The sequence below is a fragment of the Petaurus breviceps genome, unplaced genomic scaffold, assembly GCF_028583685.1.
Source record: "Petaurus breviceps papuanus isolate PSGF00001 unplaced genomic scaffold, PetGlider_PUasm1.0 188, whole genome shotgun sequence".
Taxonomy (NCBI): domain Eukaryota; kingdom Metazoa; phylum Chordata; class Mammalia; order Diprotodontia; family Petauridae; genus Petaurus; species Petaurus breviceps.
The window spans coordinates 8,123,687-8,151,440 of record NW_027185804.1 but is presented as its reverse complement, the minus strand read 5'-3'; the positions used below and the strand labels follow the sequence as shown (position 1 = coordinate 8,151,440).

At 43.0% G+C, this 27,754-nt stretch overlaps 1 protein-coding gene across 8 annotated transcripts in view; it reads right to left on the bottom strand.

Annotated features, from left to right (window-relative positions):
- The window catches only part of TEAD1 (TEA domain transcription factor 1), a 403,944-nt gene that overhangs the window by 290,821 nt on the left and 85,369 nt on the right, over positions 1–27,754 (bottom strand). For 2 of the 8 annotated variants that reach the window (XM_069091248.1, XM_069091250.1), the window contains exon 1: positions 10,922–11,775. The exons of 1 other annotated variant lie outside the window; for it this stretch is intronic. The gene's annotated coding sequence lies outside the window, so the exon portion shown is untranslated. 5 more of the 8 variants (XM_069091243.1, XM_069091242.1, XM_069091251.1 and 2 more) reach the window with 5 other exon arrangements.

Below are 27,754 nucleotides of genomic sequence, written 5' to 3'. Positions count from 1 at the left end.
TCTTGTGAGTAAATCCTGATTATTTTAAAGGTAAGGGGGGGGGCGGGAGGGGGAATAGGCATTTTGTCATGGTTTTTAACAAGGTTCAGTTATTTATACACAACTGCAAGTTTTTAGTCCAGCACTGGTATTCAATATCATGGGCAGCAGCAGCAGGTGAATTCATTTTCTTGGACTTCTATAAGGACGGCTGGAGAAGACTAAGAAGTCCCCTAGCACAGTAGTGTTGATTCAAATAGATATGGATCCCAGGAGGCCACATATTGACTTAGAAAACCACAAATGAACATTATCTATATTTCAGTGTATTTTTATTTATTTTGTTAACCATTCCCCAACTACATTTCATCTGGTTCAGATGCCCTCCAGAGTTTTGAAGGCTGAGGTTCTGATACCTTTACTCTTTTACATCCCTGACAGGTCCTTATCTAGCCTCCAGCTGAACATTCCAAGTAACCCAAGCTCACACCATCAGGCAGCAGCCCATTCCATCATTAGGCAATCCTATTTCTCAGGAAATGTTTTCTATTCATCAGAAGTCAACCTCTGTGAAACTTCTATTCAAACTGGTCCTACTTCTCCTCCCTGGTACAACAAAATGGAAATCCAATCCTCCCACCATGTAACAGCCTTTCAAATTGCAGAGCAGAACTATCTATCATCAGGTCTTTTCTTCTTCAGGCTAATCAAATCTACTTCATACGGCAAGGTTTCCAAGTCTTCCTGGTGTCTTTGGTTACTTTTAACTCCAGATGATCAATATCCACCTTTAACATATTGTCCAGAATTGAAAACAATGAAAGTGGTAGGACCAGTACAAAGTACAGTGGGGCTAGTCTTTCTCATAATTAGAACACCATCTATTCAATTCATGCATCCATTCATTAACCATTTATTAAGCAACTATTATGTGTAAAGCTCTCTATTTCTATTAATGCAGCCTAAGGTCATATTAACTATTTTTGGCTGCCATATTACCCTGTTGACTCATACTGAGTTTGTGAATCAACTACCACACCTAGGCCTTTTTGACATGAATGCATTTGTACATAACTGCTTAGTGGATGACCGCCTCCCCCTCACTATTCTGGTAAAGTTGATCTTTTTCATTCTAAATGCAGGTTAAATTCTAACTTGCTAGTTTCGTCCCATCTTTCCAGTCTGTCAATATCTTTTTTTTTTTTTGCATGACAATTTTGTTGTTACTGAGTCCTTTTCAGTCCTGTCTTATTCTTTGTGACCCCATTTGGGGTTTTCTTGGCAAAGATCCTGGAGTGGTTTCTCATTTCCTTCCCTGGCTCATTTGACAGATTAGCAAACCGAGGTAAACAAGGGTGCCGTGACTTGCCCAGGGTCACACAGCTACTAAGCACCTGAGGCAGGATTTGAACTTACAAAGATGAGTATCCCTGACTACAGACCCAGCACTCAACCACTGTGCCACCTAGTTTCACGACAATCTTCATCCACTACATGAAAGTTCTGTATCATTGGCAAAACTCCTATACCCTGATTATTACCTCTTCAAAATTCTCAAGTGTACTGCCTAGAAATCTGCTCTGTCCTTCGTTCATCCTACCTTACTCTTGTTTATGTTTCATACATCCATTAGACTGCAAGCTCACTGAGGGCAGGGCATTATTTTTTTTCTTTTGAAGTCTTCCAAAGAGCAGGTAATTAATTGTGAACCTAACTGAATTTGCTCAACAATTTATGGATAATTTATGAAAAACCTACAACACAGAGGTGACATTGTTTTAACAAAGTTAGAAGAAAGATATTGGATTTAAAAAAATCAAGATGCCCCAAAAAGCTTCAAAGACTAGTAGAGTGGGTCAAAGCTAACAAGATGAAATGTAACTGTATTGAGCCCTACTAGATGTGGGTTGGATTTAACTGTATCAAGCCCTACTAGATATGGGTTGGATTTAGGACACAGTAGTTCATTGTTTACATACAGCACCTTCCTCTTCTCCTACCCAATCCCTAAACTATGAGCACAGAATGTTGATGCAGAGTTCCATCTTTCATTTAGAATTTATTACCCAAATTGTGAATAATACCCCCTATCTAAGGAGCATTCTGCCTCCCTTCAATCAGGGACTGGCATGAGACAGGAGATTGGAAGACCCATGTGCTGCCTCAGACACTTACCCACTATGAGTCCCTAGACATGTGTAAATGCATCAAATGTTTGTGTTCATGGACCTGAAAATATGTATACTCCTTGAGTCCAGAGACCATTCATTTTTGTCATTGTTTCCCCAGCACCTAGAACAGTTTCCTGCTTGTTGACTGCAAGAGGCCAGTATAATCTAAGGAAAAGCCTACCAAGAAGATACTTAGGAAGTAAAAAGAAAGGGGGCAGGTGGGGTAGAAGTCAGTGTGTGGGTTTTTTTCATTTGGATTGATTCCCTCCCCCCTCTCCAGAAAGAGAGGAAAGCCAGTACAGCTTAGTTTGAGTAGAGGGTGTTACAGGAGGCAGGGTGAGGATGGTAATCAGAAAGAAGGCTGGAAAGGGAGTAGGGCAGAGGCAAGATTGTGTATGACTTGAATGTCAAGGAAAATACCATCTGCATAAAGTTCAAACCAGCAAGGCAAACAGAAAATTCTGGAAGAGTGACATGACCAAATACATAAGAAAAATTATTCTAGTAGTTGTACAAAAGACATTTCATTGATGTATGAAAGGGGAGGTAGAGTAATGGTAATAAAATAAGATGCTAGGAGGCTTTTAAGATAACATGGGTAGGTGGTAACGAGATGGTGGTTGTTAGAATTGAGTTGTTATTCAGTCATGACTGACTCTCTGTTATACCATTTGGGGTTTTCTTGGCAGAGATACTAGAGGGGTTTGCCATTTCCTTCTCCAGCTCATTTTATAGATGGGGAAACTGAGGCAAACAGGGTTGAGTGACTTGGCCAGGGTCACACAGCTAGTGTCTGAGGCTGGATCCGAACTCAGGTCTTCCTAACTCCAGGCCTGGCACTTTAGCTACTATGCCATCTAGGCTGCCCTAAAATGGAGAGGCGGGGACAAGTGCAAGAGATATTGCAGAGATGGAATCTACAATGTTTAGTAAGTGACTGGATATCAGAAGGGAAGGGGAGACAACAGTCAAAATATCACAGCTAAGAGAGGCCCTTAGGTCATACAGTCCAGCTCTCCCATTTTACAAATGAGAAAATTAAGTGCCAGAGAGGTGGCACAAGGACACAAAGATAATAAATTAAAAAGTCAGGATTAAAATCAGGTCCTCTGGGTGAATCATGGTGCCACAGAAAGAATGAAGTCAAGGAGAGTAGGAGTTTATGAAGTCATATAGTTTAGAAGTTGATTCTGGGGTGCTTGCAAAAAGTCTGGGTGAACATGGAAATCTAGAGCTAAGTAAAAGATCAGGTCTAGAGACCAATACATTATTAATATGTATTGCCTGAGGTTGTTCAATTACCTAGGAATCGACCGATCTTGTCATTCAACTTACCATTACTTTCTATCTTTCCCACAATGATGTAAGGAGATAATATGACACACCTTCCTGATACAATACTTGTGGAATAATCTCCCTGATCCGCCAATCCTTTCAAATGAAGTTAGAGTTTGTCATGGCTTATTCTTCATGAATCCGTGTTTGCTCCTAGTGATCACCTCCTTCTCTTCAAAATGCTCACAAAACCATTTGTTTAATAACCTTTTCTAGAACTTGGCTGGGGATTCAACCCTAAGGGAGGTGACAAGCTCCAGCGGAAATATCCTGGGTTTGTAACCGAACAGCCTGGATTTGAGTCTCAGTTCTGCCACTTAGTAACAGAACTGGGTGATCTCTGGCAAACCACTTGGCCTCAGTTTACCATATCAGCAAACAAAGGGACTGGATGAGATGACCTCCAAGAGGCTTTCTAGCACCAAATTCTATGATCCTAGGAATGTTTATCAAGTCTGTATACTATCCGAAATACATTTTTTTTTAAATCAGCACAATTAGTTGGTCATCTTTAATTCTTCAAAAATTACCAACGTTGGTTTGTCAGTCAAGTCTACAAGTTACTTCCAGACCATAGGATCTGAAGGTATATTAATTACAGGGGTGAGGTGTTCTCTATTTCCTCACCTGTCCCTGAGCTCTAATTCCCTCTCTATCACGTGTGTGTTCTCTGTGTTTCCCAGATGACCTTGTTGGCCTTTTCTGAATCACCTGCTTGGCTCTCTCTCTTCAAGAAGGGCATGTGAGGTGAGCTAGGTGGGTGTCACGGAGCTACACAAGACTGAGAACCACCAGGCTCATGGCAGTGCCAAAACAGGAAGGAAAGGGAGGAGAAGGGTACGGGAGGGTGGTGAGGGATAGATAGCAGCTGGCCTTGGCCTACCCAAACATCCCCTTTGCAATGCCATCCCTGTGTGATCACTGAGGGCATCCAGACAAGGACTTGGCACTCTAAGCACCTCCCTAAAAGCTCTGGCTGACAGCTGGCCTCATACTCATAGATCACAGCTCCCCACCCACGCCCAAAGAGTGGGTGAAGAACCACTTATGCCAGGCAAAAGGATAGCAAATCCTGTTCGTCTTACAACTGGCACTGCATTATTCCCAAGTGGAGATCAGGGGCATATTTTTCAATCTGACCAAGAGAGTTATTCCATAAAGATTCAGGATATAGGTGGTCCACTGGACAACCACAGATAAAATTCACACACAAAATTTCTATTGTGGTACAATTTTATGTTCTGGAAAGTACATTTCCAGTCTGCCGGAGCTGCTGTGAATGCCCAATTAAAAGGAAGGGATAATAATCAGAAAGAGATAGAGGTCATATACTCCCTAACCCCTTCCTTCCACCTCCCTCCTTAGGGAACAGTTAGGGTGAGAGGGGGAACTTTTCAGTAGGGAGGGTAAAGAGAACTGAAGAGTAATCACTCTTTCTATAGATAGGAAGGTGGGAGAACTAATACCTTAAGGAGAGACACAAAGAAGGACAAGGGCACTGTCCTTCACCCAAAAAGCCATCAGGCTGAGCCTTCCTCTGGCTAAGTTCAAGCCCAAGGAAGTCCTTTGCTGTTTTCATGCCACAAGCTGTGGGTCCATTAGTCAAAGAAGCAGCTAGGTTCGGGGGCAATTCCCCTTTGAACAACAATTCTTGGTCCTGACCAAGTTCTCTCTATTCCTGACCTCCAAATCAAAATCAGCACCTTCCCCACAATTTAAAAGAATAACGCTGACATTTATCTTTAACAGAAAACTAAATTAAAACACTTTGTTTCAAAGAATTTTTTTTTCATTTGTTCAAAAGAAATTGTATACTGGTTGACTCTAAGCGGCAGGTGAATCTTTTAGGGGGAGGGTGCTCTCAGATGGGCTCGCCATTGCCTCAGTGCCCCCAGGGACTAAAAGTGTAAGCTAGATCATTAGAAAATCTCACTGCTGTTTTCTCCTAGCCTCTGAATTTAAAAGGAAGAGAGGAGGGGCAAAGAAGATTGCCCACCGGAAAAGGCTACTCTCAAGAGTTTGGGAATCCCAAGGTAGGAATGAGTGATGGGCTTTCTCCAAAGGAGCCCACATCAAAAAAATACCCTGCAGATAAGCTCAATCTGAAGATAGCTTATCAGAAGAACATCCCAGCCATATGGTGCCACAAACTTCTGCCTGTTGCTTCTACAACAAAAGGCCACCACACTACTGCCGGCCAGAAAGCCCAATTTGAGAGCGCCAGGGCAGTGCCTCACCTAAATTTGCATTTTTACTTATGCTCTGGCCTCCACTTTGATATATGCCGCCCACCCCCTTTTCAAAACCCATCATACACACAGACGTAGTGTAGATATGTGGACTCTGTGTGTATCAGGTGAACAAAGAGTGAACCAGATGTCAACTTCAGAAATGGAGCTGCCTGATGGGGGAGGTTTACGAGAGGCAGCTCTGAAGCAGACAATGAGCTTTTCTCCAAACACTGGGGAAGGCAGGCAGGCGGGTGGGTGGGGCGGGCCTTGGGGAGTGGCTATTTAAAACACTTGGCTCCTTTTATTTCACCACCAGGGAAGTGAATTTGGTTCCTAAGCCAGAACAAATGAAGTCATTTTGTTTCCACGGATTTTCTCTGCATTTCTGTGATGCCTTATGGGTGTATACATCGGGGTTAAAAGTCAAGCTGTCCTTTCTCAAAACTTAAAATCTGAGCCCACTAAAGGGTTAATGTTTGGACAGAATTTTTAGTGATTCAGTGTGTGTTTATTTATTCCAAGTTTAAATGAAGTAGAAAAAAAGCACCACGAAGAAGGGTCTGAAGACCAGAGAATTGGAACCCGACTTAGTCAAATGCCATAAGAGTAAGGTGTGAAGAACAGCAAACCAAGCCAACTTCTAAATGCAGGAGTCAGTAGCAAAGAAAACATATGCTTTTATCAAGTGAATCCAACAGGATCGCCTCAATTTTTGTTCCTTACCATCTTTTCAGGCACTATTAACAGATGGTAATAATATGCTAATCTATTTATCTAATTTACTATTTCAGGAATGGCAAAAAGAAAGGAGGCCACTAGTTTGCAATACTGTGTTCATCAGCCTGTGGCACTGAGAAGAGGGGAAAAAAATGTGTTGTGAGATGAGAAAATCCAATACCTATGCTTCTCAGCCTCAGTGGTGGCTGGCTGAATGGGCACAGAGGGGCACACATGCTATTTTCCCCAGTTACCCCCACCTAGCACAGAGGGGCACACATGCTATTTTCCCCAGCTACCCCCACCTAAGTATAACAACTCTCTGATGAGCTTTCCAATTTTTGTGAACATTCTCGGTTTAAAAAAAAAAAAAAGATCCCTTTCATGTTAAGTTGAGATTTCACTTGAATTCCATCCAAAGGCAGAGCTGTACTGAATTATGATAATTAGAAAGCTGTGCCTATAAAAAAAAAGCAGTTGATGCATTTTAAAAAGTTCATGCCAGAGAATATAAGTTCAATATGTTCTCACATAATTAACATTTCCCACCATTAGCAGTAGTTTTTCAGTTTATATCTCTGTAAAAACAACAGCCCTGACATTGTTTTACACTCAGTCAACAATGTTTAAGTCACTTTACACAAAAGTCTAAACTTTGTCAAATACCTACCGGCAATCCGAATCCTGCAGCAGGCTACCGACTGGGATTCTAAATCACAATGACTGCAGCCAGCTCTCTCTTTCTTCTTTGAAATTCATTCCCTGTCTCAGGAAGAAGCCATTCTAACTAAAACTACAGAGGAAGATCTAGTAAAACGACAAAAAGCAGCCAGCTTCAAGAGAAGGGTAAGAATACTAAACCTTGGGAGAGCCAGGACAGGCAAAAAAGGAGAGACAAAGGCTAAGGGAGAGTGAGGATGCCCTGGCCGGGACAACAGCAGATCCTCAAGGGCCCTGTGGCCTTAAGCCCGTCCAAAGAAACAATCTGCCAGTCTGCAAAGTTTCCCGGACCGTCCAAGGCATTTCTGGAGAACCCATCCCCATATCCCCCACGTTAGAACACAGAGAACAAAGAAAAGCTCTGTCCGGAGCCAGAAAGTTACTCTCCCAACAAGCATTCTTTTTAATGTTCAGAAGCAACTAATCTTGTTACTAGCACAAAGTCCAAAAGAGTCTGAGAAATCTATAAGCTGCCACTCTGACTTCAGGTAGTACTGGACAAAGATGGTGGTACGTATCCAGAACATTAGAGATTCTGATGAGAGGTCTCAGGAGTTAATCCAGGCTCTCACAACACACTCTAAAACTGATAGCATGTTTTAAAAATCAAAGAATTTAAAGAACAAGAAATTTACTGCTACAAACTATATACTAAGTTGGAAAAAAAAATGACTAATAGTAAGAATGGGGACTAAATTGGCCAATTTTTAAAAACTATACCAAAAAAAAAAAAATCAAACGTTGTGGCCACCATAAAAAGAAGAGGTTCAAGTGGGTCACTTGATTTTATCAACTTTGTGAAAGCTCAAGATGAAAATACTGTATTAATGTAAGTTCAAAGAAAGCCTGGCCTATAATTTTAATACTATTTTAGTTGCATGAACCCCAACTCAACTTTTAAATCATCCCCAGGTCCTTTCATCAATCATCAACACAGACACTTCTTAGGTTTACCGAATTAGCCTGAACTTGTCAAAAAGTGAATCAATTTATAATACTGCTTTCAGAATCCAGTGATATGCCCAATGAAACCAACCACTTCTATTAAATAAACTGCATGTGGTGAACAAGACCTAGCTGGAGACAATGCACAACGTATCTTTAGACAGTCGGGGCTCCAACTTTCCAGCTCTCCTGGGGGTAAAGCTCTCCAAGTTTTACCAGGAACTGATAGGAGTTCTCTGCAAACCTTTTCCTCCTCAGGGCTTTTTTTTCTTCCTGCTAATCTGGTCCAAGAATAGGTCCAAAAGATTTCCAGCTTGAAGATGAGCTACAGACATTCTACAATGAAAGTGGTTATTACCACTCTCGTATATTTGTACAAACCCAGAAGATCAACTACATTTCAATTTCCACTTAAGGGCAGTATAATTAACCTAACGGTTAAAATTGAGATGAAAAGTAATCAGAATAGATGACGTCTCCCCTTTACATCCAAATGCATTAAAGAAGCATATAATCTCTAAAGGGAGAAAACTCTGAAGGTATGACTCCTGCATCTAATAATATTTTTAAAAATCTTTACACTTAGAGGCCTAAATTCAACAACTGGTTTGGGTTACTTCTCCTGAAAATATATGACTACAATATCATCTTTGCTATTATAAACTACAATTGTCTCCTACTTTCAAAATTTCACCCATAATTATTTCATTAAAAAATGTTGGGGTTTTTTTTTTTCTATTTGCAGCTGCTCTGCACTGTTAAAAAGCAGTTTCTGTAAAACTGAGACAGAGGGTCAAATAGTTCAAAAATTAATTTTTTCTTAATGTCACTCTACTTCTTAAAAAAAAAAAGAAAAAAAGAAAGACTAAGAAACATACATTCAGAATCTCCAGAGTAAAACTACAAATAGGTACATTATCCTGTCAGTGAAAGGAGAACAAAATCTTTAAATTGAACCCAGGACCCTCCCTGACCTCCTCTCTGCTAACCAACCCCTCTCCTCTAGTCAATAGCTCTCCAGCAAAAGCTCTCTCTCAACAGAATTCATTCTTTCAAATTTAAGATTCACTTTCAAGTCTATTTCACAGTTAAGTGAGCATTTCTCCCCACCCCCAACTTTAGGATACATTTCATTAAACAGATATGAGGATTTTTTTTTTGGTAAGGTCAAAAACATCAAAATCAACATCTCTCATTTTCTTGTGTAGCTAGCACTCAATTTCAGGGACTTGTAGAGCATCACACACACTGGTCAAGAACTAAGCACAAAGCTTTCCCCTGCACTCCTGCGGTTCTTCGGGGTGCTTTTCCAATTAAAAGGACAAAAATCAAGAATGAAAACAAAATATTCTGATATTCCATCCAAATTATCAGTCAAAATAGAGCTCTTGTAACAAAAATGACTTAGGTCTGGGTACTCACATACTATCAAGAAACAATAAATATTCCTCTGGCACTTAATTTCTGAATCAGCTATTATTTACCACAATACAACAAATACATTAGAAGAAAACATTAGAGAAAATCTAGGACCACTCTTGGAGATACATAGATTAGAAAAAAAAAAATGAAGCCTTTCCCTTCAAAATTATTCAGTTTACAAAGACTAATCAACCCACTTAGGAGTTCAGGAGTCACTTTTTAATTAGTTCTAGCATTTCTTTCTGAAGGGGAAGGGATTTTTTCCCCAAGTTTCCTGCCTGGCACCCATTTTTAAGGAGAGTTAGCCCTTGCTGGTAATCCTGCCCAAAGACCTAATAAAAGTATTTCCTAGCTATTTCTAGAAATGACAATTTGCTACGAAAATCCTTCAGGGAGCCATTTTAAATCTAAGAATCAGCAGGAAAAAAAAAAATTCTGACTGACACCCAATTACTACTTTAACAGATCGTTGTAAGGATGCCATATTCAGTTGAATATTTCCATGAAATATTATTTCAGGTTGTGTATAGATTTATACATTTTGCCATGCTGTAGAATGTCAAAACATCCTGCCTAAAATGTACTTATTCAGTACAGAACTGTAATTCTTGTTTATTCAGGTAACCACCTGCACTTAGCACCCCTGAAACAGCAACTAGCCTACAGTTCAAAGAAAAAAAAATCAGGAAGAGAGAAAAAAAAAAGAAAGGAGTCATGTGGTTAACCTGAGCTGGGGAATAAGTGACACTGTAGTTTCTGTGCAACAGGCTGTATTTCCAACCTGTAGCACTTTTTTAATAAAAAAAAAAATGCAACGAAATCTGAAAAGGCTTGATGGCTGCTCTTTCATTTCTGGACTTCTTCCTCCCAAGGTAGTTTTGTTTTTGTTTTTAAATGCATGGCCGGCCTTTTTATAGGCAGAGTAACTGGTCTCTAAGTTTCCAGTACTTACTGAGGTCAATTTTCATTTCTGCAAATCAAAGGCAGCCACTTGCTTCTAATAAGTTAACAAGTCTCCAGAGAAATGGTGGTGGCTGGTATTTCATTGTTTCATAAATGTTTTTATACAGTAACACTATGCAACTTAAAACATTTTTTGAAAATACTAATAGAAATAAAAATCGTGATCTGTATTTTTAAAAGCGGTCTGAGTCAGCCCCCGGTGTTTTTCTGCTACATAAAATGTTGCTCCGCCTCAAGAAAAATAAAGCAAAGAAAACCCCGGCAAAGAAAAGGAAAGGATTCTTAAGAACTTCTTACTCCCTTTAAAGAGTATGGCAGGACTTTGGGAAACCAGGCTTAACACAGTCGAACAAAGGCTGTAACAACAACCCGCTCCGGTTTTCTCCTCTGGATCTTTTCTGGGTCAGTAAACAAACAAATAACCCCCAGGTTTCCTACCGAAGGGAAGTTTTCCAGGGAGAATCTCCTCCTGGGTTTGGTGGTAACTGCGACTTAGTCTTTTTGGGACACAATGTTTCTGCTGACTCCCGAAAATTTTCCACTTGAATGTGCAATTAAGCAGCGGCGGCGGCGGCAGCAGCAGTCCTAGAGGAGCAGCAGAAAAGAACATGCCTTCTTTCATCTTTCAGAAGCCCCCCAAGTCCCCCAAACAGCAGCACTCTCAGAAACAGCCCGGGAGCCCGAGGTCTGTCTGCCTGGCTGGCTGGCTGTCTGCTGCTGGATTTCAGAGGCGGGCGTTTTCAGGGCACCGGGCTGCGCGGGCCGGGCTCATGTCAGGCTGGCTGGGCGCTGCTGCCGCCGCCGGGGCTAGGGCCGGGGCCGGGCCAGGGCTGCTGCAGGCGGCGGTGGCGGCTGCTCGCTCCTACTAACTTCTTCCTTCTTGGCGAAAAATGTGAAAAATGTCCAAGGTTTCGTGCGTGTGTGGCGCGCTTGTGTGTGTGTTGTGTGTGTGTCTGTGTGTGTCTCTGTGTGTGTATGTGTAAGCGAAAAGGGAGGGGGTGAGGGAGAGAACGAGAGCTGTGTGTGTGTGTGTGTCTGTGTGCATGTGTGTGTGAGGCTAAGTGAGAAACACTGAGTCAGGGAAAGCAGCCGCAGGAGGAGCAGGGCTGGAACGCGAGCAGCCGCCTGTTGCAGCGCCGGCTTCACACTCCACAGCAAAACTCCATTTCAACAACTTGCCAGGCTCGCACTCTCTCGCCTTTTCTGCTCGGGTCCCTCCCCACACCCCGGCTCAACTCAGCTCAGCCCAGCCCGCGGACAGACGGACCGACCACGCTCTACACCTTCCCCGTCTCGCGCCTCCCCCCACCCCCCCAGCCGCGCGCCCGGGTCACCTGCAGGGGGCCCGGGGGAGGGGAAGGGGAGGAGAAGGAGGAGGAGGGTCAGCGGCCCGGAGAAGGGAGGCCACGGGAAAATAACAGGAGACCCCCCCCCCATCCCCCGCCCCGCGCCCGCTGCCCGCCGGCCGGCCCGCCCGCCCGCCACACACAAAGCAGACAGATAGAGCTCAGGAGGGAGAAAGGAAAGACGGGGTGCCGCTCGTGCAAGGGTCCCTGCGGAGCAGCATCCACCACCACCACCCCCAGCAGAAACTTACCTTCCACTCCACCTTTGCAAAAACACCTCCAGGTTCTTGCAATTCAATTGCAAACTTCTTGGCCGCGCGCGCCGGGCGCTACTCGCACTCTCCGGTGTCTCTCCCACCCCCCCTGGCCTGGCCCGGTCCGGCCCGGCCCCAGCCCCCGGCCCCGGCCCTGGCCGCCCCCACTTCTCCACCTCTCCTGGCTGGCCCGGCCGTCCCTCTCTGCCAGCCCCGGCCCCAGCCCGGCTCCACTCTGCTCTGCTCCCCGGTGCCCGCTCCCCCGCACCCTCGGCTCCCCGGGGCTGCGCGGCCGGGGTCTTTTCCTGCCGGCTATTTTTGTGGGTTTCACTGCATGAGAGGCTGCCCGGGCCCAGCTGCCCAGAGCTGCCCGCAGGATTTAATCAAGTCTGAAAAAGTGCTTAGCGGTGCCCGCGAGCCGGCGGCGGCCGCGGCGGCTGTTTGGGCTCGGGCGGCGCGGCGCGAGCGATGCTAAGAATGTTCGGAATGAGAAGAGGAATGAAATGAACGCGAGGACCGAACTCGCTCAGGAGGGGTGGGACCTTGGTGACGTCATGCAGCCGGCCGCCCGGGGACCGGGGGCGGGGCCTGCCGCCGCCGGTGACGTCATAGGGAAGTCCAGGGCAGAGAGGGGGTGGAGTCGAGGGAAGGAGGGACGAAGAAGGGGAGGAGGAGACAAGAAGGAGGGAAAAGGAGGGAAAGGAAGGAGGAGAGGGAAGAGGAGGAGGGAGGGAGGGAAGAGGAGGAGAAAGGGAAGGAAAAGGGAGGGAGAGCAGGGGGAAGGGGCGGGCTGGTGTAGCGCACCGAGGGCTGGGGTTCGGGCCCGGGAGCTTGGGGGAGGACCCCCGTGATCTCACTGAGCCGCCGTCGCTGCTCTCGCTGTGCGCACCGAGCTGCGCCTCCGGCCGCCGGCCAGGGCTAGCCTGCTCTCCGGCCACTTGGCCAGAGGTTGGGGGTGGAGTTTCTCTTTCGCTGCGGAGCCTGGAGCTCCCGCTTTGTCCGCAGCTAGGGCGGGGCGCAGAGAAGAGCTGTGGCCCTACACCTTGTCCCGGGTGGGAGGGAGGCAAGTGCATGCACATCAAGTTACCCGAAAGGGACCGCCTGACTAGCTGTAGGAACTTTGGGAAAGTTGGCCTGCCCTCCATCTTCTGTACTTCATTTTTCCCTATCTGCGAAATGGGAATAACGTTTGGCTCTTGGAGCCAGTTTAGAAGTTTCTGAACAATAGGCGATCATTAATGAATGCATGGCAGTGGAGAGCCAGCCTGGTCTCCGAATTAAGACGACCTGGGTTCAAATCCAATCTGTTATATCCTGTGTGACCCTGGGTAAGTCACAACTCTTCAGTGCTTCGGGGAACAGAAAGTTGCCTGGTAAAGGAAGTTTGTGCACCAAGAGTTCCGAACCACTCTCTTCCCTCTCTATCCTGTGCCCTCTCCTCAGTGTGCTAGGCACTTGGGATTATGAAGATTTAAAATTCTACAGTCCTTGGAAGCTTGCATTATATAGATCATTCTGGTTCTGGAGAAAGGGAGTTTGAATCCTTGAAAACCTATCATTGGGTTCATTCCTCAAGCACTTATTAAGCCCGTACTATGTACAATGTGAGAGAGGAAAAAAAAGGACTTTTGCTTGGTTCCCAAGGAGTTTGCAGTGAGTAGCAGAAAGAAATGCACACAAATTACTCCAAATACAAGTTAGAATACATGGACTGTGTATGACTTTCAAACAAAATAGTCTTGGTTGGTTTTAGAAGCAACTGATCCCTTCTAACTGATGAAGGTGTACTGAGTCAGGGTGATCTAGGCAGGATCAAATGCTTGGAGGCAGAGACCAGTAAACATAGCACAATGTTAAAAAATAATATGGCTAAAATATATATAGCACTTACTACGTACCAGGCACTGTGCTAAGGGCTTTACAGTTATATCTCATGTGATTGCAGCCCTAGGAGGTAGGTGCCATTATTATATCCATTTTACATATGTGGAAATTGAGACAAAGAGAGGTTAAGTGACTTGCCCGGGTCACACTGTAAGTGTCTGAGACTGAATTTGAACACAGGTCCTCCTGATTCCAGTGCCTTGCTCTAGCTACTTCATAACCTACCTGCCACCAGGTAGGGGGAGGCAGGAGAAACTCTCAAATACCCGGATAAAAAATTTGAATTTCATTTGCTAAGCGACAGTTTAGAGATTTTCTGCAGGGAGGTACATAAGGGAAAATACTCTGGCAACAAGTGAAGGATAACTCTTTCCACCTTCATCTGTTCAAATGGAGACTCCCCATCCGGTAGCGGCAAGCACCCTGGAGTCCCTAGGGTGTCTGCCAACACAGGTTCTTAGATCTGCTTTGTTAAAGGAAAGCAACTCAAAATGGGTTAACAAGCTTACTTTAATCAGTCAGACATATATCATTTACCTTGTTCAGGGGGAAAAGGTCAGCACCCCAAACTTCAAAGCATACAGGCAGAATTATCAAGACATTAACAGATCAAGTAGACAGCTTTCCAAACTGTCCAACCATTACATCCATACCCAGTCAACATCTGGGTTTCCACATCTGGGTTTTTCAAAGCCGGGGGACTCTCAACAACGGCTTCCCAGAATTCAGATCAAATCACAGAACACTTCTCAAAGTGAGTCCCAAAACAAAGCTACACATCAGGGCTTATATAGCCTTCTCCTGGCTCAGAGAATGTAACAACCTTATTGACTCACTGGCCAATCAAGAAGTATCTGCTGAAAAACGAGCCTCCCTCCCCAGGCTTCAGGTGCACTTTAGCCTAGGGGCAGAGAAGATCTTTAAAATTTACATTCGCATTACACATCCCTAACCCTGTCAGCGGAAACTGGCATATGAGAAGTGGTCTCAGAAATATCATGTGACCTTGGACAAGGTCACACCATTATTATGTAGTAGAATAGTGATATAACTGAGGTGTCCTGATTCATAAGCCAATGCTTCACATCTTGGCCTCCTTTCTTAGGAATTCCCCTTAGTTTGGTTGCTGCTTTCTCTGGATTCTCAAGACCCAGTTTCACAACCCAATATTCATTTGACATTAAAGTTATTAATAGTTATAGGTCCTCACCCTGGGTGGGGTTTTCTCTAGTTCCTAGAATGTCTCTGGAAACCCAAAGTGAATGAGAATAAAACAGAAGGTCTTTAAAAGTGTTATTAGTGGAAGCGTAAGCCTCAGATCATGTTGTTAGTTACCTTGCCTGATTGAGATAATCCTCCAGGTAAATAACTCAAAGAATTTTCCACATATTAAACTCATTGATTCTCAGGGAATTAATTTTTTAAATACTAGTTTAAATACTTTTTAGATACTCATTTAAATTCTTAAATACTCAGATATGAGTTTCTCTAAATTTATAAATAAAACCTTTTTCCTATCTCACTTGATAATCATCAGTCTTTTATATTTAAACAAGGTTTAATTCTGTAAGGTAGAGATGAATTTTAGCTTAATCTTGAGATTACTGTCTTTGAAATGAGATATTAGACCCATTTATGGATTAGAAAATAGAGGCAAAAGTAAATTGTGATTTAACCATTGTTCGAATGTTTTAGACCCCTATCTCTTACCTCTACTCCTAACACTTTGAATGTTCAAGAGTTTATGTTGTGATTACAAGATGATTGGATTAGAATCACACACATTATGCTTTAACTTGAATGGATGACCTGGCTGTCTTCAAGTGAACGACCATATGTATCTATGGGTATGCAAGCCCAACATTGAACTTTTCAATAGGATAGTTAACTGAGAGAAATATGAACATAGCATGCAATCCACTCATCCGTGTGTATTTTCATTTTTGAATGAAATATTAAATAATCTATAACAAGATTTTTTTTACAAGTTAGAACAAAGTTCAAAATAATATAACACCTACAGACAAATAAAGTACTCTTGTCCCTAAACTTCACTATTATAAAGAACATTTAGCTAACCTTTTCTCTTTACCTATAGAACAGTCCCAGGACTTATTCCAAGCTCAATCTATTCCTGCCTGCTTAGATGGCTGGTGTTGATAGCTCTGAAATTCCTCTCCTGTCCTGCTCAGCAGGAAAGTGCCTTTACTTTCTCCTAACAAAGGCAGACTGTCCTCAACTGCTCCGATCCATGTTTTCATTCCTTCATTCAAAAAAAGATGTCCTGAACAAGGTTAGGTGGCATGGGTTAGGTAGCCTAGACAAATGTCTAAGTTAAGAGTTCCCAAACTCTGCCTTTCAGCTGCTTATAGACAAAGACAGTGCACTACAGTATAGAGTGGTGCCTGGTCATTATAACCTCTTCCTCACTTGGACCATAGACTGAAAACTGGAAAGGACCTTAGATGTCATCTAGCCCACCCCATCATCTTACAGATGAGGAAATTGTGGCCCAAATGTTGTGACATACCCAAGGTCCCACAGATAATATGGGACATAGTCAGAATTTGAACTTGGTTCTCCTAACTCCAAACCCAAACCATGCCACCTTCCATGCCTGCCTCTTCAATGTGGCTTTCGTGTGATATTCTTTTTCAATCAGTGTCCATAGCATCCACCTCCCAGGGTTGTTATGAGTATCAAATGAGGTAATATTTGTAAAGCACTTATTAGAGTGCCTGCACATAGTAGGTACTTAATAAATGCTCCCCCCCCTTTCTTGTAATTACATAGCATAGCTCCAAATTATAACCTAAATCATGAGACTTATTGCCAACCATTTTTAAAAGGTACACAAAACTTTTCCCCCTTTCTGTATCAAGAAATCACTGAAAACAATCAAATAATTCAACCTTCACTGGAAAGAGTAGAGATGGATTTGGGGATCCAGGGTTCAAATCTTCACTGCTTTTTAACACCCACGTGACTTTAGGGAACTCATTTAATCTCTTTGCCACCTCAGTTTCCTCATCTGTAAAACAGGGGAGAGGAAGGGTGTGGATGAAGCAACCTATAAGATCTCTTTTAGTTTTCAGTCTATGACACTACAATAAACCAAATTTACAAAATCCTAGTCTTCAACATGAAAAGAAACTTTAGAGATCCTCTCATCCATCTCTTGCACAAGGCATTAATACTCTCACTGGTAGCCCCAGTATATAATAACTGTCATCAGAACACATATTTCTGTAGTGCTTTCAAACTGAGAAAGTGCTTGGAGACCACCAGCAGCAGGAACCTCTCCAACATTTCCCCACACACCCTGAAAACAGCCCATTCCATTTTTAGATAGCTCTAATTATTAAGAATGATCTTCAAATGCACAAGTCTAATCATGTTACTCTCCTTTTCAAACACTTTCAGTGGTTCTTAATTGTTTATGAAATAAAATGCAAATTGCTTAACCTAGTATTTATTGCCCCCAAAAATCTGGCTCCTGCCTTTCTGACCATCTCAAATACTATTCCCCTTTCTATGTGATACTTTTAAGTTAAATCAGACTATTTGGCATTTCCCAACCTCATCCTGCCATTTCCTGCCCCTGTCTATACTGTCTTCCACATCAAGATGGTCTCTACTCACATCTCTACCTGTTGAAATACTTATCCTCCTTCAAGTATCACCCCTTCTACCAGGCACTCTGTAATCATGCCAACTATAAATGAACTCTCTACCTTCTTAAATCTCTTGCTTCTTTATTTCTTTTTCTCCTTCTCCTCCTCCTCTTCCTTTCCATCCTCATGCATTTACCATGCTATAATTTGGATTTCATGGAGTACCTTCTCTAGGCAACTCTACACTTGCTCTGGGTCTTCAGAGGATGGCTGCTTTCAGTGAGCTCTAGAGATAACCCTAGAGGGAGTAATCCTAAAATCCTAGCTTACAAGCCCCTTCCTGTGTGATTGCTATCAATAATCAGCCAGCAGACATGATTGGGTCTGAGTTAAGGCATTTACTAAGACAGCTATAAAACACCCAGAAACCTGTGCTACAAAAAAGACGTGGAATCCATAAGACAAGTGGACAAAAAAATTAAAGTTAGATGGTGGTGAGACATACTTGTAGGATACCCATGTGCTAAGGCAATTTCCAACTATATCCAATACTACAGAACCTAGAAGTCCTTTTTCTCTTTGAGGGTACAGCATCTCTGATGGTCAGGTTTCTCAGCAGCTTTCCCAGAGTTTGCTACTTTCCAAAACCCTTTCTCTTTTCTGCTGCCATGCCTTGAAGCTCCTTTCTCCCTCACACATCTGATTTTCTGTATCTGGGTCTGTCTAGAGTTAGTATCTCTACTCCCTCAACTGTTCCTTGAGCTCTCCCCAACTGCTGAACTCCCTGACTTCTGGAACGATGTCTCTCATTCTACTAGATCCATGGCCAAGAAAGAAGCAGGAGAAGGAGATCTCCTCTTCCCCCATCCTAGAGGAGTCTTCTCCGCAAAGTACTTCTGAATCTGCACTCTCCCAAACTGAGTGCTAGTAGTAGCTTTTCACTACTTAAAACCTTGCAAAAGCATATCTAATTTTTGCTTTTCCAATGAGGTTGCTCCCTTCAATTCCATAAGAGAAAGGTGTTTACATCATCACGAAAAGCATCAGGGAAGAGATGCACCTTTATAGATAGTTTTACAGTCAGTAAGTTTTTATTCATCATTTGCTATGGGTCAGGAACTGCAAAAATCTGGGAGTACAAAGAAAGGCAAAATCAGCTCTTGTTAATGCCTAAGTAGGTGACTGCAGTGGGTAATCAGCTAGGTCTGGTGCCAGGAAGATGTGCATTAGAAACCTACCTCATATAATTGCTAGCTCTATGAACCAGGGAAAATCACTTAACCACTATCTGCCTCAGTTTCCTCAATGGTAAAATGGGGATAATAGTAGCGCCTTCCTCCCAGGGTTGTTGTGAGGATCACATGACATAATATTTGTAAAAGCATATAGTACCTTGCCTGGTACTACATAGCAGGCGCTTAATAATGGCTTTTTTCTCTCCCCTTTCCTTCTTTCTCCTTGTTCATTCTGGTCTGGGAGGTTGATCCAAGATCAGTTCCCCTGCAATCTTTATATATTTGTTTTATTCCTATCACAAGATTTTAAACTCTTCTTGAAGAAAAAGGATGCGTCTTATTTCTTCATATCCCCAATATCTAGGGAAGTGTATCATACATAGTAGATGTTTAATTAAAATCTTTCCTTCTGTCCAGCTGAAATCTGTCTCACGGAACTTCCAACCACTGCTGCTAGTTCTGGCCTCTGCTGAAGAACACCAGTCAAATCCCTGTTCCGCATACAGGGACTTGAAGACAGATATCTTGTTCTTCCCTGCTTGGCTTTCTCTTCTCCAAGCTAAACATCCATAGCCCATGCTTACTTACCACTTAGCATTCTGGTTGTTCTCCTCTGTACCAACTCCAATTTGTCAGTATCCTACCTAAAACACAAGGTCCCAGAGTGAACACAGCACTCCAGTAGCGATCCAACCAAGGAGGAGGCAGCCAGAAAATCAACTTCCTCATCCTGAATGCCATTTTCTATTATACAGCTTAGAATAAGGACTTTCCCCGTGTTCTTTGTTGCTTCCTCTATGGAAGGAACTCTCTCTATGACCTTCCTCCATCAGTAATCACCTCTTTTTGTATCTTCCATCTCTTTTCTTGTGGCTCCGCTTTCACTCTATGTAAGGCCGCCCCTATCTCTTCAACAACATTATCAACAACACACCTTTCCTCAAACCTACTACACCTTTGAGGCTATCATCCCCTGTCTCTCTTTGCTTTCCCTGCCAAATTTCTTCTTGAAAGTGTAGTCTATACTCACAGAGCTTCAATCTGCCCCTTGTCAGGAAGCCTTTCCCAATCCCCCTTTTAGTTCTTTCCCTCTGTGGATTATTTCCAATTTATCCTGTATATGGCTTCTTTGTACATAATTGTTTGCATTGTTATTCCCCATTAGACTGTGCGCCCCTTGAGGGCAAGGGCTATTTTTTGCCTTCTTTTGTATCCTCAGCATTTAGCATAATACCTGAAACAGTAGGCGTTTGATAAATATTTCTTGACAGACTGAGTCTACTTCTCAGTACCCTGTATTTATTACATTTCTTTCCTGAAACTCCTCTCTCCAAAGATACCAATGACCAAATCACCAAGTGCAAGAGCCTTTCTTCAGTCACCATTCCAGGGGGCCCTTTTGACCACTCACACCCTCCTTCTGGATAATTCCTCTCCTACTTACTTGGTTTTTAGGACAGTGCACTCTTCTGTTCCTATCTTCCTCCTAAGACTACTCCTTTCCTGACTCCAAATCTATCTCCTCCTTCTACATGTAGTCTGTTGTTTCCCAAGAGTCTGTCCTTCACTTTCTTCTCTTTTCCCTCCCTTGGTGACCTTATCCTCTCCCATATTTTCTGTTGTTACACTCAAACAAATGATTCTCCCCAGCTATTCCTCCTCATGTCTACCAGCATTTTGAATGCAATGTGATCAAAACCAAACCCATCATTTTTTCTCCCAAGTCAGCTCTTCCTCCCAAGATCCCAATTTTTATTATTGACACTGCAATCCTTCCAGTGACCCAGGCATGAAATGTTGGAGTCACATATGATGACAAATCCAAAGCTGGTAGGGCCATTATATAGGCCATCAGGTTTCTCGTTTTACAGATGAGGGCAAGAGACATTTGGTGACTTGAGCAGGCTTGTAATTAGAAGTTGTCTGAGACAGGTCTGAACGTAGGTCCTCCAGGCCAGGACTCTATCCACCAAGATATGCTTCCATATGTTGCCACATTTTTACCTTTGATGCATCCCTTACCCTTAACTTTCATGTGCAACTAAGGCCTGTCCATTTTACCTGCAAAACATCTGGGCTGCTGGTTTAGACTCTCATTTCCTGGACTATTGCAGTAATACTAATTGGACTTATTTCCCTGGTCTTCTTAATCCTGAAAGCATGGATCTGACCAACCTATATCAGGGATGCTTTGGGTAGTTTGGGGAAGCCTATGGGCCCCTTTCTCACAATTATGTTTCCAAAAGCAAAAAAAAAAAAAAAAAGACACACTATTACCAAGGAAACTAAGTATATTGAAGCAGTTACCAAAATATACTTTTTTTTTTTTAAGTTCACTGGCTCCAGGTTAAGAATGACTGGTAGAGGAAAGAGTACTAGATTTGGTATCAAAGAAACTGGGTTCAGATTCTGAATTTGCTCCTTACTATTTTTGTACTACCTTGGGCGAGTTATTTCTGGACTTAGAGTCAGGAAGACCTGAATTTAAACCGGGTCTCAGACATTTAGTAACTGTGCGACCCTAGGCAAGTCACTTAGCCTCTGTAAGCCTCAGTTTTCTCATCTGCAAAATGGGGATAATAATTGCATCTACTTCCCAAGGTTGTGGTAAAGATGAATTGAGATAATGTTCATAAAGCACTTTCGGACACCTTAATGTGCTATATAAATAAATTCTAGGTAGTATTCATTATTACTGTTCATTATTATCACCTCTATTTCTTCATTTATTTTTTTTAAGAAGAGGGGGCTGGACTAAAATGACTTCTGTGGTCCTTCCCAGCTCTAAACTGATGCTACCGTCCATTATGCTCACCATGGCAAGATTTAGCTTCCTCAAAAAAGATGAATCTTCTCAAAGCAGAATTCCAACCAAGAACTCTACACAGCTTAAAAATCTTTGGCGTTTCCACAGTCTGTGGAATACAGCCCAAACCTCAAGATTTTCCACCACCTGCAACCACCCTCCCTTTCAAGCTGTTTACTTAATATTCCCCTACATGTGCTTATATTCCAGCCAAACTGGGCTGCTCTTTGTCCCCTGAAAATGTCCCTCCTTTCCTTTTATTTTAGTTTTTTGCAGCTTTACCCGGTCCTTCCCACTCCATCGAATACCCTTCCCCTCCATTGCCATCTGTCAGGAGCCCCGCCCAAATGCCACCTGTTACCACAAGCAGGAAGTCAGAGTTCTTGAACTGCGGGGGCAGGGAGAGAGCAGCTGCTACAGTTGTCTTCAGAGGGGCACCCACCATTCTTTGGATGCCTTTATGGGACAGTTCAAAGCAGGGTAAGCTCACTTTTTGGGCTGACTTTCCTAAACTGACCCTTAAACTATGACTGTAGGTCTGATTGTGTCAGAAAGAGGAAGATCGAGAGTGTCAGGTGAGGCCTCCTCTTGGCAGCAGAGTGCTGCTCTGGGGAGTCTGGTTACCTGGGTGACTTCCCCACGATGTCTGTGTTTGTATTCCCTGGGGTTATGTGTGAACCTGGGAGAGGCTTGCACAGTTCCTCTGACAGAGAAGGGGAAGCCCCTTTTGGGGATCTGTGAAGCATCTGGAGGCCTGAAGGAAGGGGCCTTCTAACCTTGAGGATAGTAATACCGGGGGAACTTTGCACAATGCTGTGCTAATTACTTGGGACAAAGTGAAATAGTTACATTTATTAACATGCCATAAGCCTTACATTTTTTTACATCTTAAAAAAAACATTTAATATGTAATATGTCTTCCTTCTGCTATATTCACTTATTTATACTTTATTTAGTATTAAGTTCACAAGACTTTGACATGTTTCATAATTCTTCTCCATGAAATGATAATCACTATGTTCACCATTAAGTGTGCCTTTGACAAATAGTATAGTTTTCCAAACCTTACCTTGGGTATAGCTCATAGGTTTCCAATGGGTTTTAACTCAGGTGAATTCCCAGGACACTGAAATATGTTTATCTCTGTCTCTTGGATAAATTTCTTAACCTTTCATGACGTGTGACATGGTCAAGGTTGTGTTTTGGTAGTCCATCTCTGTTGAGAAATTTCTGTCATTCTAGAATGATGTTACTTCTCAATACATCAATATTTTCTCAGAATTCATCATTTTCTCAGTGGAGATAAGACTTTCTAGTCCATTGGAAGTAAAAAAATTCTTCAAATAACTTGGGGTGGGTGTTTGACATTCTGATGAAGATGCCAAGATCTCACAGGCTTATGTGGACTTCTGACAATAGTTTTGAAATAGATTTAAATGAAAAAATGTTTATAAGTGATCTTTTCCCAGTTTTCAGTACTCCAGTCTTTGTTTTGCCCATGGTAAAAATGTTTCTTCATAGCAACAGTTACAAGCTTTTGTGTTACTGATCTTACTATTCTTTCAATTTAAAGAAACCTATGGCACACCATAGAGGTATCGATAACAACTCATGCAACTGCCAAGTCCCTCTCCACATCTTTGCCTGTTTTCCTAGAATTGATTAAATTATTTTGTAGTTCTTGGAATTGTTTTTCATTTTTGACCACATTTTCCTCAGCATTACAGTATAACTGACCATTGTAAGCTTTAATGAGCCTTGAAATGCTTGCCTTTCCCACACCAACAGTTCATACATTTCTAATAGTCATTGAAGTATGCTTTGTAAGAGCTACAACTTTTGCACATTTCCTTGGAGTAATATCCAAACTTTAAAAAAAAAACACAGGATTGGGGCAGCGAGGTGGCACAGTGAATAGAGCACCAGCTCTGGAGTCAGGAGGACCTGAGTTCAAATTTGACCTCAGACACTTAACACACTAGCCGTGTGACCTTGAGCAAGTCACTTAACCCCAATTGCCCTGCCTTCCCTCCTCCCAAATAAACAAAAAAAAAAACCCCACAGGATTACAAATTATCAGTCAAACATTAAGTGTTTACTATCTACCAGGCATTGTGCTGTGAAGTAGGTATACAAAGAAGAACAAAAACAATCCCTGCTTTCAATGAGCTTACATTCTAATGGGGAAACATCATGTATAAATCAGTGGCTAAAAGGTAGCCTTATAGAAGTTGGTAGTAGCAGCTAGGAGGACCATGCAAGACCTCCTAGAGGAGGTGATCGTTGAATTGAGTCTTAAAGGAAACCAGGGAATTTCAGGTTGAAGGGAGAGCAGAAGACAGCAAAAGGAACAATAAAGCATATGTAGAGATACACGTATCAAAAAATCCAGCACTCAATTAACAGAAAGCTAATTCGAGGTGGAGAAACCAACTCAATCTGGACTATATAGGAGTCATCCATTTGGCTTCTTAGAAGGAACTTGAAGGTACAAAGAAGAGAGCAGGAAATGCTTGCCATGGCTTTGAGAGGTATTCAGCCTTCTGGGAGGCTCGGGAAGAAGCGTGTAGTTGTTGTTCAGTTCTTTCGGTTGAGTCTGACTCTGTGCACTATGGTGCCACCCAGAGCAATAGATTTGAAGTTAAAGGACCTGGGTTTAAATCCCAGCTCAACCACATCTGTACAGCTGTGGGCAAGTCAATTTACCTTTCTAGGCCTCACTTTCCTCATCTGTAAAATGACTGGGTTTGAGGAGAGGACCTCTAATGTTTCCTCTCGATCTAAGTCTATGACCCTAGGAAGATCCTTAGAAAGAAGATAGGGTTAGACAAGAATGCATGGAATCAGACCAGGAAGGCCACTGCCTCAGATGGTGACTCTAGACCAGCACTGACCCATTGGAACAAGAACAGACCCTACCCATTTCCTCACCAGAGAGACGCAATGAAGCAAGGTCATCACCCCATCTTCCAGGAAGGGAAGAAGGGTCTTCTCTTACCATCATCAAAGAGGTAGGCCAGTGGATCTGTGGGGCAGGCAGGCAGTGCCTACTGCCAGTAACCCTAATGACATGAGATTCTCTCCCTCTTCTTGACTGCCTTCAGAGAGTAGATAAAAGTAGGGAGAACCCCAGCTTCTGAGCTGCTGTTCCCCCAAATGGTCCTTATTCTGGGACTCTAAACCTGAGTATGTTAACATGGCGGAGAGCCAATGAGGCAGGTGAGATGGGATGTTTCTTTGGATTTGTTATTTATATTAAACTGGACTCTCTGGCTCACTCTACTCTGAATCTGCTGAAGTTTCACTTCCATGGAATAAGATGCCCCTCCCAGGTTAAGTTTATCACCTCTAATCTCCTCACTATGCTGCTAACTCAAGCCTTGACTGACACCTCCTTTCTCAGTCTCCTTTCCCCTCACTCCACTCTGCAACAAAATGGCAGATAGATAGAGCATAAGTGCCTGGAGTCAGGAAGACCTGAGTTCAATTCTACTTACTAGCTGTGTGTCTCTGGGCAAGTCACTTAACCTTGTTTGCTTCAGCTTCCTCATCAGTAAAATGAGCTGTAGAAGGAAATGGCAAGCCACTCCAGTGTCTTTGCTCAAAAAAACCACATAGACAAAGTCCATGGGGTCATATCAGGTAGAGTTGGACACAACTAACAACAACATCTCTGGGTCTGGGTTCTTCCTGATTTCAACATCATGGAACAAGATGTACCCTCCTGATCTTCCTCCTCTTCTCTCTCCCCACTTACTGCTTTCTTGCCTCCTTTTATATGTTGGCTCTCCCCATTAGGTTGTAAACCCTTGAGGGCAGAGGCTGTCTTTTATTAATTGTATCCTGGGTGCTTAGCACAGTGCCTGGTATATAGAAAGTTCTTAACAAATGTTTATTGGATTGCTTGGCTTTTCCTGCGTGTCTTCCTTTGTGTTGATGTTACCAGCATTCTTGAGGATAAGCTTGTGCATCAGACTTTGTAGCATGCTGCCTTAGGTTTTAAGTCAGAATATACCTCAAAGCTTGGGGTTCAGGGTGACTTGGCTTCCCAGACCCAAAGGGAACTTCATTATGTTTTTGATGCCTCCAGAGGCCCTCCCTGTGGTATCACGTGTATCTGTGTCAGAGACAAGTGAGTGGTTGTGGGTACCTGATGTTACCTCTTCATGAAGCCTTTCCTGGTGCTGTCCCCAACTGAATGTATCTTTTTCTCTGCTGAACTCATTTAAAACAGTACTATTTTTTTTAAGAAATAAATTCTTTTTTAATTTGTATTTGTTTTTTGCAGAGGGCAATTGGGGTTAAATGACTTGCCCAAGGTCACATGGCTAGTTTTGTGTGTGTGTGTGTGCGTGTGTGTGTGTGTGTGTGTTAAGTGTCTGAGGCTGGATTTGAACTTAGATCCTCCTGACTTCATGGCCAGTGCTCTATTCACTGAGCCACCTAGCCGTGCCTAACAGTACTATTTCTAACACATCCTTGGATTATAGTTATCTGTACATTTGCCTTCCTTGCTATTAGAATATAAACTTCTTCAGGGCAGGGACCTGGCCTCATTCTTCTTGGTATCCTCTGAAATACTGAGGGTGTAGTAGGTACTCCCTTAATGCCTCGGGAACTGAATGAAGTGTTTGCATTTCTAACTTCAAATGGCTTTTATTGTTGGCACCACAATTCTTAGGTTTCTCTCTTCTTGCTTCTCTAGTGACGTCCCACTGTGGCTATTCCGAATGATTTCTATTTCCTAACAGTCCCCAGTAGGAGGTCTGGTTGATGTCTGCTGAGCATGACCTTAGGAAAAGGAGGATGACTGAGAGACGATGCTGCCAGGCCAGAGAAAGCGGCCGAAAGAACAATGCTTTTTGTTGCTGACATTTTCCCCAGTGATAAGGCTGTCTTGATCTCCACTCTATTATTCCTGCAGCCCTGGACAGACCTGATTTAGCATCTGGCTGAGCTGAATGACCCCTCAGAGAGGCAGAGACACACAGAGGGTAGGAGGTGTGACGTCCTAAAATCAGTGGGGACTGTGTTGACAACTCCGAGGCTAGTCAGCACTCTTCCTTCGGTATACGCTGTCCCCGTCAGAAGTGTGGTTGGCTGGTCCCAGAGTCCCCAGGAGTTCCTGATGTAATAGATCCTGTATATAATTACTCTCCTCTCCCAGGTCAGCCCCCCCTGATGCTTTTGCCATTTTCCAATATTTCTTGGATTCAAACACTACTCCTTTCATTTCTGTGCTGTGCTTGGGTGTGATTTTCCCACATCCTTGCACACTGCCATCAACATTGTACCATTACCTCCCCCTTCCCCCAACCTTTCCTAATGCTGCCCTCAGGGACCCGAACTTTCATCTCCGTGCCATCTTTGGCACCATAAAACCAAGACATGCAAGTTTTCCTAGTAAATGAGCAGTCTTTACATGTGCTTTTACTTATGCCTAAAAGTTGTTAGGGATAGCAGGAGGGGGGAAGGAAAGGACATTTCCAAGATGTTTAGGAGTCGAATATTTTTTACTTTTTTAAAAAGTTATTTCTGGATCCCTCTTTCCCCCTCATCAATGAACCATATACCAATTTCCAGTATAATTTAGTGGGGAGAAAGCCTCAATTTTCTGGGGAGGGGGAAAATGTGCTCATGATGGGGGTGATCCAATCTAGTTTTACCCAATAGTGGCAAGCTTCAGGCTAGACTGGAACTCAGATGATGGCCACAGTCCACTGTCTGCTCTGCAAGTTCCAAATGAAAAGTGGTATTCCGGGTGTCTGCAAAGTGGGAGAAAAGGCTACTCAGCCCTGGTCCTGCACTTGAACTAGTAGCCTCTTTGGTCCTAAGAATTCCATATTGATGGATGTGGATTTCTAAGTAACTGTTAAGACCTCTGAGCTCTATTAAACAAAATATCACTGCCCCCTACTTGGTGAGCATAAGGGATTTGGTCGCTATGGAGTTTAATCCTAATTCACGGGCCAAAGGCTCTCCTTTGCAAGCTGTGGAGTTCAGATTCCATAATTGCCTACACCATACAGGTGTGCATTTATATGTAGGCACAAATTCTGCATGTTGGCTGCACCGTATAAGCAGTGTGCTTCATATGCATGTGTATGTGTGTGTGCCTGTGAGTATATGTGT